The sequence below is a fragment of the Mus musculus genome, chromosome 16, assembly GCF_000001635.26.
Source record: "Mus musculus strain C57BL/6J chromosome 16, GRCm38.p6 C57BL/6J".
NCBI lineage: Eukaryota > Metazoa > Chordata > Mammalia > Rodentia > Muridae > Mus > Mus musculus.
This window is the reverse complement of record NC_000082.6, coordinates 65,499,907-65,514,158: the sequence shown is the minus strand read 5'-3', so window position 1 is coordinate 65,514,158 and position 14,252 is coordinate 65,499,907.

Below are 14,252 nucleotides of genomic sequence, written 5' to 3'. Positions count from 1 at the left end.
TGATGGAACACTGGACGGCCATCAGAAAACAGGCACACACCAGGTTCTGCACTAGGGCCACTCTCACACGCTCTGTATCCATTCTGATTACTTTCATGGCTTCTGCTGTTGGGTTTTGTTGGCTCTGATTTATCCTTTTTACCACTTTAAAGTATAACTCATTCTGGTTGTTTGATTTTCTGTTTCCATTGAGAATTACCATGAGGAGAATCAGTGCTTATAAAAAAGAAATTTTATTCTTAGTGTTTGGAGTATTGATTCAATGATTGAAACCTTTGTAAACGCATATTATTTAAAATCATTGTGAAAGGGCACATGGCTAAGTTTTAAGTCAATGCATGATTCAAATAAGAAGAAAACTATGTGATTTGATCCATATTGTGAAGAAAAATGGAAGCAATTGTAGTAAAATATACAGGAAGCATGGTGTTATATAAAGTATTGCTAGTGCTATTGCTGGGATATGAGCATATGCTACTTTTTTGGCATGTTATTAGAAGAAAATATTTCTTTTGCAATAGTGATGGTGTTCTTTGAATTGAGCATCAGAGTCTTAGTCGTTTCAGAACATCTATTCTGTGACTCATGCTTGCCAAGTGCTTTGCAATATCTTACTATATTCTGGGCTCTCTAACTGAAAGTAATTTTAGTGGACTATAAGAGGTATGCTCATCTCTGTTCCAAAAAATTATGTGAGACACAGTTACATGTATATTGCTTATTAAGAGGTAACTATTCCAAGTTTTTAGGTTAATAAACAAGAAAGCAATTTTGTGTGTCATATATGGTCAAATATCCCAAAGCAACCAAGAATTCTGATTTATATGTATTTTGAAACTCTTACTCTCTTCAAATATTTCACTTATCTTCTGTAATGAGTGTACAAGTAAGTGATGGTTAGGTTTTTTCAACTCAAGTTAATTTCATTTATTTACTTTTTGAGAATATCATTTACAAGTATATTGTTTACATTATTCTACTTCTCCTTTTCCTTTCTCCAGTTCATTCCATGACCACTCCTTCACAAACACATAGCTACTTATTCCTTAATTATAATTATTACAAACACACACACACACACACACAAACACACACACACACACCTCTAAGGATGTGCTAACCTATCAGGTAGTTTGTTTCTTGGGATGACTGATTTTTCCCCCTCCCTGCAACCATCAATTAGTTTTTCTAGGAGATAAGACTCCTGAAAATTCCTCAACCATGTTGGTATATTTACTGGTGTTGCCATTTTTTAGGTCTTATTTAGGCAACCATATAGTTGAGGTTGGGTGTCATGCTGAACATGTAGAGTATGTTTGCTCATGCAAAGGGAAATGGGGAGAACAGAATAAGACAAAATGTGAGAAAATAATTCCTGATACCTTCAACTCTACCAATATTGGGTATGTATATGGTGTGTATTTGTATTTGTATGCACGTGCACACGCATGCGTGCATGCACGTGTGTGTGAGAGAGAGAGAGAGAGAGAGAGAGAGAGAGAGAGAGAGAGAGAGATTGTGTGCATGTATGAGATTAGCTGCTATCTCGAACTTGAGTTCATAGTAAAACAAATATAATTTCATTACTCTTAATGAGAGCCTGAACATTCAATTATGAAATTCAAAAGATTCAATGAAAGGTAAATAAAATTAGAATTTGTCTTGTACTAAGCTGATCTTTCAAAGGTCACTGTTGTTACATGACAGAAAGGACCTAACGTTCCAGCTCACACTACTCTTCCCATGGTCCTCATACAGTATGCAAGTTATAAACAAAGTGCTTGACTAAGATTTTAAAAACCAGGTTAGATAAACTCTGAATTTTAAATGGCAGCTAACCTATGCTAGATAAATTTCTGACCTAGAAAACAAGTGTATACAAAAATATAACTGCGTAAAAAAACAATGGTGCCACAAATATACTTAGGACACTACAGAGAAGTGTTCATGGAACCCAATCTGGTATTGGATGAGGAAAAAGGACTGAAGCCCTGAGGGCCATCAGAAAGAATGGAAACAGGCAACCTTGAGAAATAGGAGATTGGGGGGACCCTCCAGAGTGCACCAGAGACCTGGGAGTTAAGAGGCTCTCAGGAAGCAAAGGGAGGGACCTTAGATGAAATGCCAGACAGTAGGGAGAGGGAACATATAGAGCAAGAAGACAGGGCATCAAGTGAGGGATGGGTTTGCCATTCCACATTCACATCTTTGACCCATAATTGTTCCTGTCTGAATTACAGGGATGGAAATGGAGAGAAGCCTGAGCAAAAGAAGGTCCAGTGACAAGCCCAAAGTGGGCTCCAGCTCAAGAAGAGGTCCCAAGGCCTGACACTGTTACTGAGGGTAAGGAGCACTCACAAAAAGCGTCCTATCATGACTCACTCCGGAAGACCCAATAAGCAGCTGAAAGAGTCAGATGCAGATATTTGCACTCAACCAAAGGACAGAAGCAGCTGACCACTGTTGTTGAATTAGGGAAGGCTGAAAGAAGATGAGGAGAAGGGTGATCCTGTAGGAGAACCAGCAGTCTCAATTAATCTGGACCCCCAAGATCTCTCAAACACTGAACCACCAAACAGACAGCATACACAAGATGATATGAGCCCCCCAACACACATAAGGTAGAGGACTTCTGGGTCTGTGTTCATTCAGAGATGATGTACTTAACCCTCAAGAGACTGAAGGCCCCAGGGAGGTTAGAGGTCAGGTGGGGTGAGGGATGGGGGCATCCACATGGAGACAGCGGGGACGTGGAACAGTCAGAGGGTGGATGCGGGGGCGGGGAATGGAATATGGAGTGTAAAAAAATAAATTAATTAAAAAAATAAAAATAAAAAATAAAATAAAAAAGACTACAGCAATAAAATAAAGAAAAAAAGTGAAATTTTTGTTTAATGCTTTTTGTTGGGTGCTTGGAACTGAACCCTAAGTAAGGAGGCCTTGTTTTTGCTAGGCAATTACTCTACCATGGAACTATACACCCACTCCCTAAGAGTGAGTTTTTATGAAGTCTGGTAATGAAACAGAAATTGAATTTTGCCAAAATTATTTAATTATGGCACTCTGAGAAATAAGGTTATTTTGAGGTACATCATATGCTATACTGATTATGATAGTTACCTTCCTAATGAAACCTGAGTCCGTGCTTCAGAAGTTGCCAATAATGAATCATTGAAATAGCACTATTTACAGAACATAAAGTACAGCTATCATGGTTTTGTAAAATACATTTCCCCTTGATAAGCACAAATAGTAAGAGATAGCTTCTTTATCTTTATGTATCTCTACTTGTTTCTGAGCGTTCCAACAGATTAAAAGTTGAGTTGAAAGAAAGGAAGAAGAAAAAAGATTAGGGGGAAAGAGTTGAATATTAGAAAGGAAAGATTGGCCATCCATTAAGGGTCTAAAAGGCCAATGGAGAATCTAGTGAGTAATAACAGTTCCACCAGATATAGAAGGAGTGAATGTTCAGAGTTTGTCGTGATATACTTTAAAGAAAAATACATGGTAGTACAAAAGGATGACAGATCCTTTCCACCTCTTCTTCAATTATTTTCCTAGTATCCATTCGATTTCTACTTGTTTTCCCTAACGTATAGAGAAAAACTAATCTAAGAATTATGAAAACAGAAACAGAATGAGCTCCCAGAATGAGGCAATAATGCAAGTTTGCAAAAACCAGCTGCAGAATTCTAATTTGAAAATAACTAGTAACAAAACAGAAGTTCATGAGAGTTCATGGGGATTTTTGTAATATTTTAATTGCTCCTTTTATATTAAAGAACACCGTATAAAAGTGTTGAGAAACTATGAGCACGTGGAGATTAACATGTAAGCACCGAGAAAACCCATTTCATTTATATTCATACCTGAACTTTGAGCACATATTTCTATTTAATGAGCATGGGCGCATAAGGCAGAAAACATCATCTGTTCAAACACAGTTGATAGTTTAAGGTTTCATTTTCCTGTGAAACATTTTGCAAACGAACTGATTTCATCAACATATTCAAAGCCATGTCCAGCAACCGTTAAAGGTCACCTGTAATACTCTGAAGTATATGTCACAACAGGCAAGATTTTAACCTAAAAACATGATGTGAACTTTTGTAAAAGAAAAAATTGAAATAAAGTAGTTTTTAATATTTTGTATTTACAAAAATTTCTACCCTCTACTATAACTCAAAATTATTCATGCATGCATTTAGTGTGGGAACAAGATGTCTTTAAAAATTCTATGCAAAAACTCTCTTTTAATAAACACACACACATGTATACAAATATCAAAACTGTCATTTCGGATTAGATTATTTGGTTTCATCACCGTGACAAACACATTAAAAAATGAAGGAAGTAAAGACTTATTTAGTTCATCGCTTCAGAGGCTTCATTCTCCTGTTGACTGACTCTGGTACTTTGGCATGAAGAAAGAAGACAGGGGTTGTTCACTTATTGGCAGACAGGAAGCAGCAAGAGCCACTGGGAAGAGGATGGGACAAGACACAGATCCCAAGGATGTCTCTAGTGATATACTTGCAACAACTTTAGTTTCCAGAACCTCTCAAAAAAAATGCTACAATCTAAGAGCCAATTCTTTAATATGTGGACCCATAAAGAATATCTCATATTCAAATAAAAGGTGAGTGTAACTTCTGAGCATATAATAAATAATACACATGGCTTAAAATGTGTGTTGCCACTCAGAGAACATGGAGAGGCCGAGCTGGTGCCTACATAGAACCTTCACCCCCATGTTCTAGTGTCTTTAGGGCACAAAGGTACTCTTCAAGCCTCCAAAATAGACTTGTAAATGCCAACCCAGCCACAAACCCTTTGCTCTATAATCTGTCCTGCATGCAGCATGTGCCAGGGCATTGATGACATAAAGCTTGTTGGAGTAACCCAACCATGTATGATTTGACTTCAGGCCCACTCCACAAGATGGAACCCATAGCCAGCAACGATTGGGTGACCAAGAACCAGAGACTAGTCCAGAAACTTGGGGTCAAGCCAAATACTACTGGTCTAAAAAAAGTAATAATAAAATGACTTCTAATAATATTCTGCTATACTCATAGATTAGTGCCTTAGTCAGCATCAGAGTGGCTTCCTCCTGCAGCAGAGAGAGAGAGAGGCAATGAAAGGGAGAGAGAAAGGGAGGGAGGGACCCGGGGTGAGGAGGGAGTGGGAGGGAAAGAGAGAGAGAACCTTTCAAACAAGGTATCTCACATTGAGAAATATGTCAGACTTGTATTACTGATAAGGTAGACAAATATGGAGTCTTAAGCTTTAGTGATCACACATTTTGCATAGATAAGGACATACAATCATGTGAAATAGGATGTTGGGTCTTAAGCAGTTTTATTAATATCAAATGTTTTTATACTCAAAGGAATAGCCCCTAAAATTCTGTGAAATTCCACAATGTGATATTCTTAAAGCCACTATTTATATAGTAAAAACAAAGCTGTTTTTCACAGTAGAAATTAGCATACTACCATGAGAGAGAAATCACCATGAGCAAAAGTTTACAGAACAACAAATCAAACTGGTTTCTTATATCACCCAGGACCAAGTACCAAGGGTAGCACTGTCTATATAAGCCATTGACCAAGAAATGTAGCACAGACTTGAACACTAGCCAATATGATGGAGGAGGCATTGTATCACTTGAGCAGTTGAGGTTTTCTTTTCCCAAATGACCTTAGTGTGTGTTACCTTGACAAAATTAGCCAACATGGCATTTGAGAAGAACTTTGAAATTAGTCCTCGCTGGGCGGTGGTGGCGCACGCCTTTAATCTCAGCACTTGGGAGGCAGAGGCAGACGGATTTCTGAGTTCAAGGCCAGCCTGGTCTACAGAGTGAGTTCCAGGACAGCCAGGGCTACACAGAGAAACCCTGTCTCATAAAAACAAAACAAAACAAAACAAAAATCGAAATTAGTCCTCATCAGGCCCTGAAGAATAACATCTAGCTATTGTTAAATCTTAAAAAATATGCTGTAAATTTAAAGAGGGGTGTATTATGACACTTTTTTATGTAAAATTGTGGAGCACCAGCTGCAGTCAGCTAAACTGGCTTAAGGCTAAGGCATGCAGACCACTTAGATAAGTGGTCATAGAAACTGCATGGGTACAGAGTGACTGTCCCTTGAACCCTGATTTATGCATCACAAGGAAGTTCTTGAAATAGTCTAATATGGGAAAAGTATGTCTGGTGAGGCTTGCACAAGATCTCCATTGTCTCATAACTTACATTATGAGATGTGATGTTGCCTATGTAAGCACCTCTGTGGAATAAATATAGGGTGGTGAAAACAAACTTGCTTCAGTGCTTGCTGGAGTCATGCTATAATGTAGTCTCACTGTCTTTCTTTGTCAATCCTCACACCTCCCCTCAAGAACTGGTTGATTGACCAAGCAGGGTTGGTCATAAAATTATAAAGCATTAAGAAAAGCATATATGTTTTCAACATCCTTGTGTATATAGACAAGCAAAACAAAAATAAAGACAACGACGGCTCTAACTGTGTGCAGTGGTACCTCTGAGGATTAAGGGGAGATAGTATACAGAAATTATTAGCTGAAGCATAACCCAAATATCAAGCAAAAGAATAGCAAGTGTTAGATGTGGGGATGAGAATATAGACATCTCAACTACTCTACACATTTGAATCATGGCATGGTTACAAATATGGCTTGTTGCAGATTGGACCTTGGTAGTGTTGCAGAGAAGCAGTAAATGGAGCACTCAGAAAGAATATAAACACACATCAAGCGTCCAGAGCAATTTTCTGTTTCTCAAATACACAGAGGGGTAGAATAAAAATAATAGGATGATTGATCATCCATTACACTGAGACATCATGCCACTAACTATATAGAAATAGACATCTGTCTAACATTTACATAGGTCAACTTGGATCATAATCAACTGATGCAAAAGTTCTCTAATGATATAGTCTTCTTTTCCTAGGAGCTTAAAAATGATTAGAGATGCCCCAAAATTATCACTAATAGGAATTTCCATCAAATATTTTATTAGTAAGAAATGGGAGCAAAATAGAAGTGTGGTAAAAGACTATTGAGTAAGTGATGATACAGGTTGAGAATTTGTCAAGAAATGCAGCCCATAAGAACAACCATATTAATCAACCAGGCCTCCCAGAGCTTCCAGAGACTAAACCACCAACCAAAGAGTACATATGGAGGGACCCATGGCTCCAGCCATATATGTAGGAGAGGATGGCCTTGTAGGACATCAATGGGAGGAGAGGCCCTTGGTCCTGGGAAGGCTTGATGCCCCAATGTAGGGGAATGTCAGGGTGGAGAGGCGGGAGTGAATGGGTGAGTGGGAGAGCACCCTCATAGAAGCAGAGAGAGGGAGGATGGAGAAACTGAGAAAGGGGATAACATTTGAAATGTAAATAAATAAAATATCCAATTAAAAAAAACAAGAAAAATTAAAACTAGACTGGTCCCAAATTTATTTGAGCTCTATTTGATGGCTTGTACTAGAAATCCCAGCACATAGGAGTTTGAAGCAAGAGAGATATAACTTCAAGGTTAGCCTGGGCTACACAGTAGGTTCCAGGGCAGCCTACCTGACCTGCCACAGTGAAATACCATCTCCTAAGAAGAAAGGAACACACAAAGAAACTAAACAAACAAGTTACACACCTGATGTCCATAACATACTAGATGCTTTTGTAACCATGACACAGAAATACTCTTGTAGCAAGAGAGCTCTATTTTATCATTTTGGAAGCACTGTACAAGTCTAAGGACGCTTAGAACAGGAGTTTTCCCACACTTTACCTATGAAAAGCTAAGTTTCCAGCATTATCTCATAAGCTGACTGATAGTCATGTAACCCTGAGAAGATGAGAAGACACTTCAGAGAGTGTTTGGTCCACCTTAGACCTAAATTGAAAGATGCAGAGCAAGCCCGGGCTGCATGAAGCAGAGTACTGCTTCCCTTTTGTTCGTGGCCAGGGCAATGATATCCAGATGCTATTACCATCCATTTAAATAATCTAGGACACAGAAGAATTAGGAATTGGTTAAAAACATCGACACTTCTACCAAAACAGAGAAAAATAAGTATCATATAAGCTTGCTGTCTTACGACATGGGACTCTCTACACAGCAATTATTCCAGCTGCCTTTTTTTCCTTTGAAGTAATAATTTTCCCTGCTACTTACTCTCTATCTTTTTATTTCACAGAAAGCTGATGAATCCTGATCCAAAACAAAACAAACGACCAAACAAAATCAAAAAGAAAAAGAAAAAAAAAAGAAAAAAATAAAAGTCACAAGACAGACATGGGCATTAACTGTGTCTGCCAATGTTTAACTGTCATTTCTTTGGATGTACTGCACCCTGTGTACTGCAACAATGGCCTGAAACAAGGCCATCTACACATTCATTAATAATATTTAGTGTTAAAGCCTAAAAGATTATCTTTAAAAATGAAATGAATAATTTCATGGGAATTTAATCCCTATGGCTAGAAATAAATCAAGCCTATTTAAGAAGACACAGAGTAAGTGTTAACGCAGACATAAATACAAAGAAGACACAGTTAAAAGCACAAACTTTCACACTGTAAAGTTCCCAGTATTGGCTTTCGTGTCAGAAATGAAATTACTTTATTCACTGTGGTCCTTCACTAGTTCTGTTTGAATGCTGAGATACTAATCTGAAAACTCCAGCTCTTTTTCTCCTTGCCAAAAGCAGTTTCCGTGACATAAAATAAATCCTGTATTTAACTCGTTGAAAAAAGAGAAAACATAGTTTGCAAAATCTATGACTTTCAGTTACGTTCATCTTGGTTACCCAATGAGTATTTGTTCCTCTTTCTAAGTGGGACTGAAGTATCCTCATGTGGGTGGGCCTTCCTTCTTGTTTAACTTCATAGGGTCTGTGGGGTGTACCATCGCTATTTTTACTTTTTGACTAATATCCATATACCATGGATATCCTCTGAGGTCTGGATTACCTCACTCAGGATATTTTCTAGTTCCATCCATTTGCCTGCAAAATTCATGATGCCCTTAGTTTTAATGGCTGAATAGTATTCCATTGTGTAAATGAATCACATTTACATTTATATATGTACTCTTCAGTTGGGTTGCTTCCAGTGTCTGGCTATTATGAATAAAGCTGTTGTGAACACAGTGGAGCGTGTGTCCGTGTCGTATGGTGGAGCATCTTTAGATATATGGTCAGGAGCAGTAGAGCTGAATCTTCAGGTAGAACTATTTCCAATTTTCTGAGAAACTGCAAGATCGATTTCCAGAGTGGTTGTGCCATTTTGCAATCTCACCAGCAATGGAGGAATGTTCCTCTTTCTCCACATCCTCCCCAGAATGTGCTGTCACTGGGAGGCAGAGAGATGGAGTAACCTAGGTGGGAGAGAGAAGGAAGAGTGGAAAAGTGGGACAGGATCGGGTATGAGGGGCAAGAAAGATGTCCAGAGGTCCACTAGAGTGAGTGGAAATATTCAGCTGCTGGGAGTGGCGGGTGGGGGGTGGGGGGGGGGGGAAAGAACCTCTAGAAAGTCCCAGAGACCTGGGATGCAGGAGGTTCCCAGGACTCAATGTGAATGACCTTAGCCGAAATGCTCAACAGTGGGAATATGGAACCTGAAGATACCATCTCCAGTAGCCAGGACCCCCAGTGGAGAGATGCGGCCACCAACTCGCTCCATAACGTTCAGCCCCAAATTGCTCCTGTCTAAAAGAAATGCAGGGGCAAAAATGGAGCAGAGACTGAAGGCATGGCCGACAAGTGACTGTCTCAACTTGGGATTCTCCCATGGACAAGCACCAATCCCTGACACTATTACTGATGTTATGTTTTGCTTGCAGACAGGAGTCTAGCATGGCTTAGAGCGGCTCTACTAGCAGCTGGCTGAGACAGAAGCACATACTCCCAGCCAAGCAATGGACAGAGGTGGGGACTCCTATGGAAAAGTTAGCGGAAGGATTGAAGGAACTGAAGGGGATGGTGACCCCATAGGAAGACCAACAGTGTCAACTAACCTGGACCCTTGGGAAGCCCCAGAGACTGAGCTACCAACAAAAGAGTATACACAGGCTGGTCTGAGCCTCACCTCTCTGCTCCTACCCCACTCCTTGCACATATGTAGGAGGGAGCTTTCTTGTCTGGCCTTAATGGAAGAGAGTGAGCCTAATGCTGTAGAGACTTGATACCCCAGGGTGGGATACCTAGGTGGGTGGGGGACCTTCTCAGAGATGAAGGGAAGGAGGGATGAGGGAAGAAAGCTGTGAGGGGGGGGCCAGGGGGAGCAACATGTGTGATGTCAAGACATAAAATAATTAGGTAATGAACATAAATTATTGTATATTGCTTTTTTTTTAACAGCCCAGTGAGCTGAGAGAACCATCCAGCAGTTCTGCTTTTTCTTGGTTTTCATTTCTTGATTCTATTTGGTCCCCATTCACCAGTTTCCCTACTTTCCTTTGACCCCCTTATAATGTCTGCTCGCCTCTTTAAACTGAACTTTAGTCTTGCTGTACTCCTATGGCTTATAACTTTTCCAAGTGTCTGGCTGTTTCCTTATATTTAGCATACATGATATGTAATATCTTAATCATATAATGGGACCCATGTTTATAGAACACAACCATGTTAAACGTTATTACTAGCAAGCAAACCTTAAAAATAAGCAGAAGGTAGTGAATAAAGAAACAAGAGTAACTGTTATAAACATAGATGTATTTGGATAATTGGGCTTATAACTTAGCACCATGATTTATTTGTAAGGTTGTTTGGTTTTGTTTTGGATTAGGAAGTTAGGGAACTGGTAAAGCTTAAGGATATTCATACCTGTAAGCAACCCATAGAAACCATAGACCTCTTTGACATTTTTTTTTCTTTTCTCCGCCCCATGATACCTTCCCCTATTTCAAAATCTCATTTCTAGAGGGACATTTGCAATGTAAGAAAGCAAAGTCCATACCTGGAAAGAGCACTAAAAACAGTTCTTGAAAAGTGCATGGTCAATTAGTGAAATGCATGTAATTTGCTTGCTGAAAGGTGCCAGTGTATATACATATCAGCATTATTTAATACTGGAAAGAATATGAGAACAACAATATCAACCAACCAGAGCTAAACCAGGGTCTAAACCACCAACCAAGGAGTACACATGGAGGGACCCATGGCTCCAGCCGCATATGTAGCAGACGATGGGTAGAGAAGAGGCCCATGATAGGATTGTATTTTCATTTCAAAAATAAAGAAAATAAAAAAGGTAAACATAAATCTATGGTATACAACATGCTGTTTTGATATGTATCCATTGGAAAATTGAGGTATACTTTTATATACTTCATTTAATTTAGTGGATTGATTAACTGAATCAATAATTGTGATAGCTTGATTTAATCAATCTATTTGATGTACAATCACCATATACTTAACATTATTTGTTCTAAAGTTATATAGATTTCTAAGTATCTAAGAAATTTAACAAATGATAAATTCTTAATTCTAAATAAGCATTTCAGAAGTCACTTAAACTAATCTCATAACTCTTTCTATACAGAAGAATTACAGCCCATAGTTGAGCCAAACTGATGGGAAGATAGGCAGATAGATAGATAGATAGATAGATAGATAGATAGATGTTTTGTATTTTTAAATTTTGATAGATTTAATGAGGATTTCAAGTAAAATTGTAAGTAGCAACATATATAAACAAAAAAATGGGCACATGTTTGTTGAGTATATTGAATAAATCACAGTATTTATTGCATTCCAGAGAAAGAATTCTCTGTGACTGGTTCATAAGTGGTTTCAACATGCACACATTAGCATGGTATGAGCAATATTCCAAGTACCCAGAGAACCGATTCCTTCTAATTCTATCAATACTGCAATGATGGCTAGTTGCTCAGCCTGAAGAACAGCATACGTGATGGTGAACAGAACAATGAATAAAGTTACGGAGGCATGAGCCTAAACTAAACCATTATTGCTGAAAGGTGACTTTAAAGAAACTTTCAGGCCACCAGCATCAGCATGACGTCCTACAACCTGTGGAGCAAACATAGTGCCTGGAACAAAGCATTCTGTGAGAGTGTTTTCCTCAGAACACTTTATCCCTACATAAGCCACAAATCAGGCCGCCTACTTATTTTCTCAAAGCAACTACTTTTTTTTTTCAATTTCCTTTCAGATTGCAAATGTTGCCAAAGCACTGTCATATGTCAAACATAATCCAAGAGATATCTAATTTGTAACAACAGAAGATGTCAGAGAATGAATAGATTCATGGCATTTATATCTGTGATGACATAGAAAGATCTATTAGCATTGCTGTTTCTCACTCTGGTGAATTAATATCAGGAACACTTTTTTTCCCTGAATCATTGTTAATAAGAAAATTATTTAAATACTAAATACTCTAATGCAGGTAATGTTTTGTTTTTTGTTTTTTTTGGCCATTCTTTTGGTGCATATCCACCAAGGTTATCTGCTGGTTTTAAGAAGCAAAGACTTTAACCATAAAAAGACATCATTTTGAGATTAGGCGTATTTACATACAATTCATAGCTGGCATAAAGTTCAGTATGTCTAAGTATAACTATAATCACAGTAATATCTAATGAACTTCCAGTGCTGTTAATACTGCAATGATTTGTAGTTGTTCAGGCTGAAGAATGGTATATTTTATAGTGAACAAAACAATAAATTAATTCATGAAAGCATGAGCTATCAAGGTAGCTGTTAAAGCTTTAAATATTATCTGGCATGGTGGCAAATGCCTTTAATTGTGGGGGCAGAGGTTCAGGAATTTACAGACAGATCAACTATATGGAGAATATGAAGTCAACTTCGTTACATGAGATCATATGCTTTAATTCTCGCTCTCTCAGTCTCTCTCTTACACATACATACACACACACACATATTCTCTCTCTCTCTCTCCCTCTCTCTCTCTCTCTCTCTCTCTTTCTCTCTCTCTCTCTCCTGTGTGTATATGTGTGTGAGAGAGAAAGACAGACAGAGACAGAGATAGAGAATAAATGAATTTAACAAATTATTTAGAGTAAGTATAGATTCACTCAGTCCTATGTTGGCTCAATTTCCACCCCCCCCCAAAAAAAAGAACATCATGTAGAATTAGTCACTTTTCTTGTTACCCATCCAAACAGATGGTCAGCATTGACCACCATTTGATGATAAAACATAGTATGAATATGAATTTTCTCTGTAAAAGAAATTATATAAACGGTCATGAATTTGAGGGAAAAAAAGGCAAGCAAGGGTATATGGGAGGGCAAAACATGCTGTGATGATGTAATGGTATTAAAATATATTTAAAAAGTAAAAGCATTTCAAGAAGGAAATTGTTAGCTAGAAATAATGGGGTATATTCTCCGCACAGTGCAAATACTGCATTCCTAGACAGAAAGCTGGCAATAGCTGCCCTGGTTGTGGGTGCAGAGTTTTTTTGGTTTTTTTTTTCAGATTAATAATACTTGTAATTCTTGCAAAAGACCTGGGTTCTGTTCCCAGAACACATATGGTGGCTCACAACCAACTGTAACTCCAATTCCAGAGGATCTGATGCCCTGTACTAGGCTGTGTGGGAACTGGGCATGCATGTGGTATGTAAACATACTTGCAGGCAAAGCATTCATATACCTAAAATAAAGTTAAATATTTTTTAAATACCACTGTAATTCTTTATAGAATACATAAATATTGCAGAATATCCATTTTTGTTCATTGCATTAAGTTACTTTTACATTAACACTACCTGCAAAGATATTAGAAAGTGTTCCTGTCTCTGTCTGTGATAAAAACAGAAACAGTTGTCTCAGCAGCCACCCACAGGCTAGCTCTGTTTGGGCTAGAAAAGGCAACAAACAAATTGTGTGTCTCTGGGACACAAAGGGCTTTGCCTTCCCTCAGAATTTATTACTAATGTATGAGGTAGACTCCAAACTTCCCTTCACACACTCTACCTAATTCAAGACATGTGCCAAAAAGGACTAACCATGCAAGGCTTTACCTAGGAATCTCTTGCTACTGGCCACCCTGATCATTACTCTGAAAAATGCTCATCACAGGTATTCTCCATATTAAATATGTTTATATTTTATAAGCAGAGTATTTAAAAGAAATATAAGGCTGCTTATAGCAAAACTGCTTAAAATCTGATGATGAAAATTTGAACATGGACTCGAGGATATGGCTCAGTCAACAAACTTCT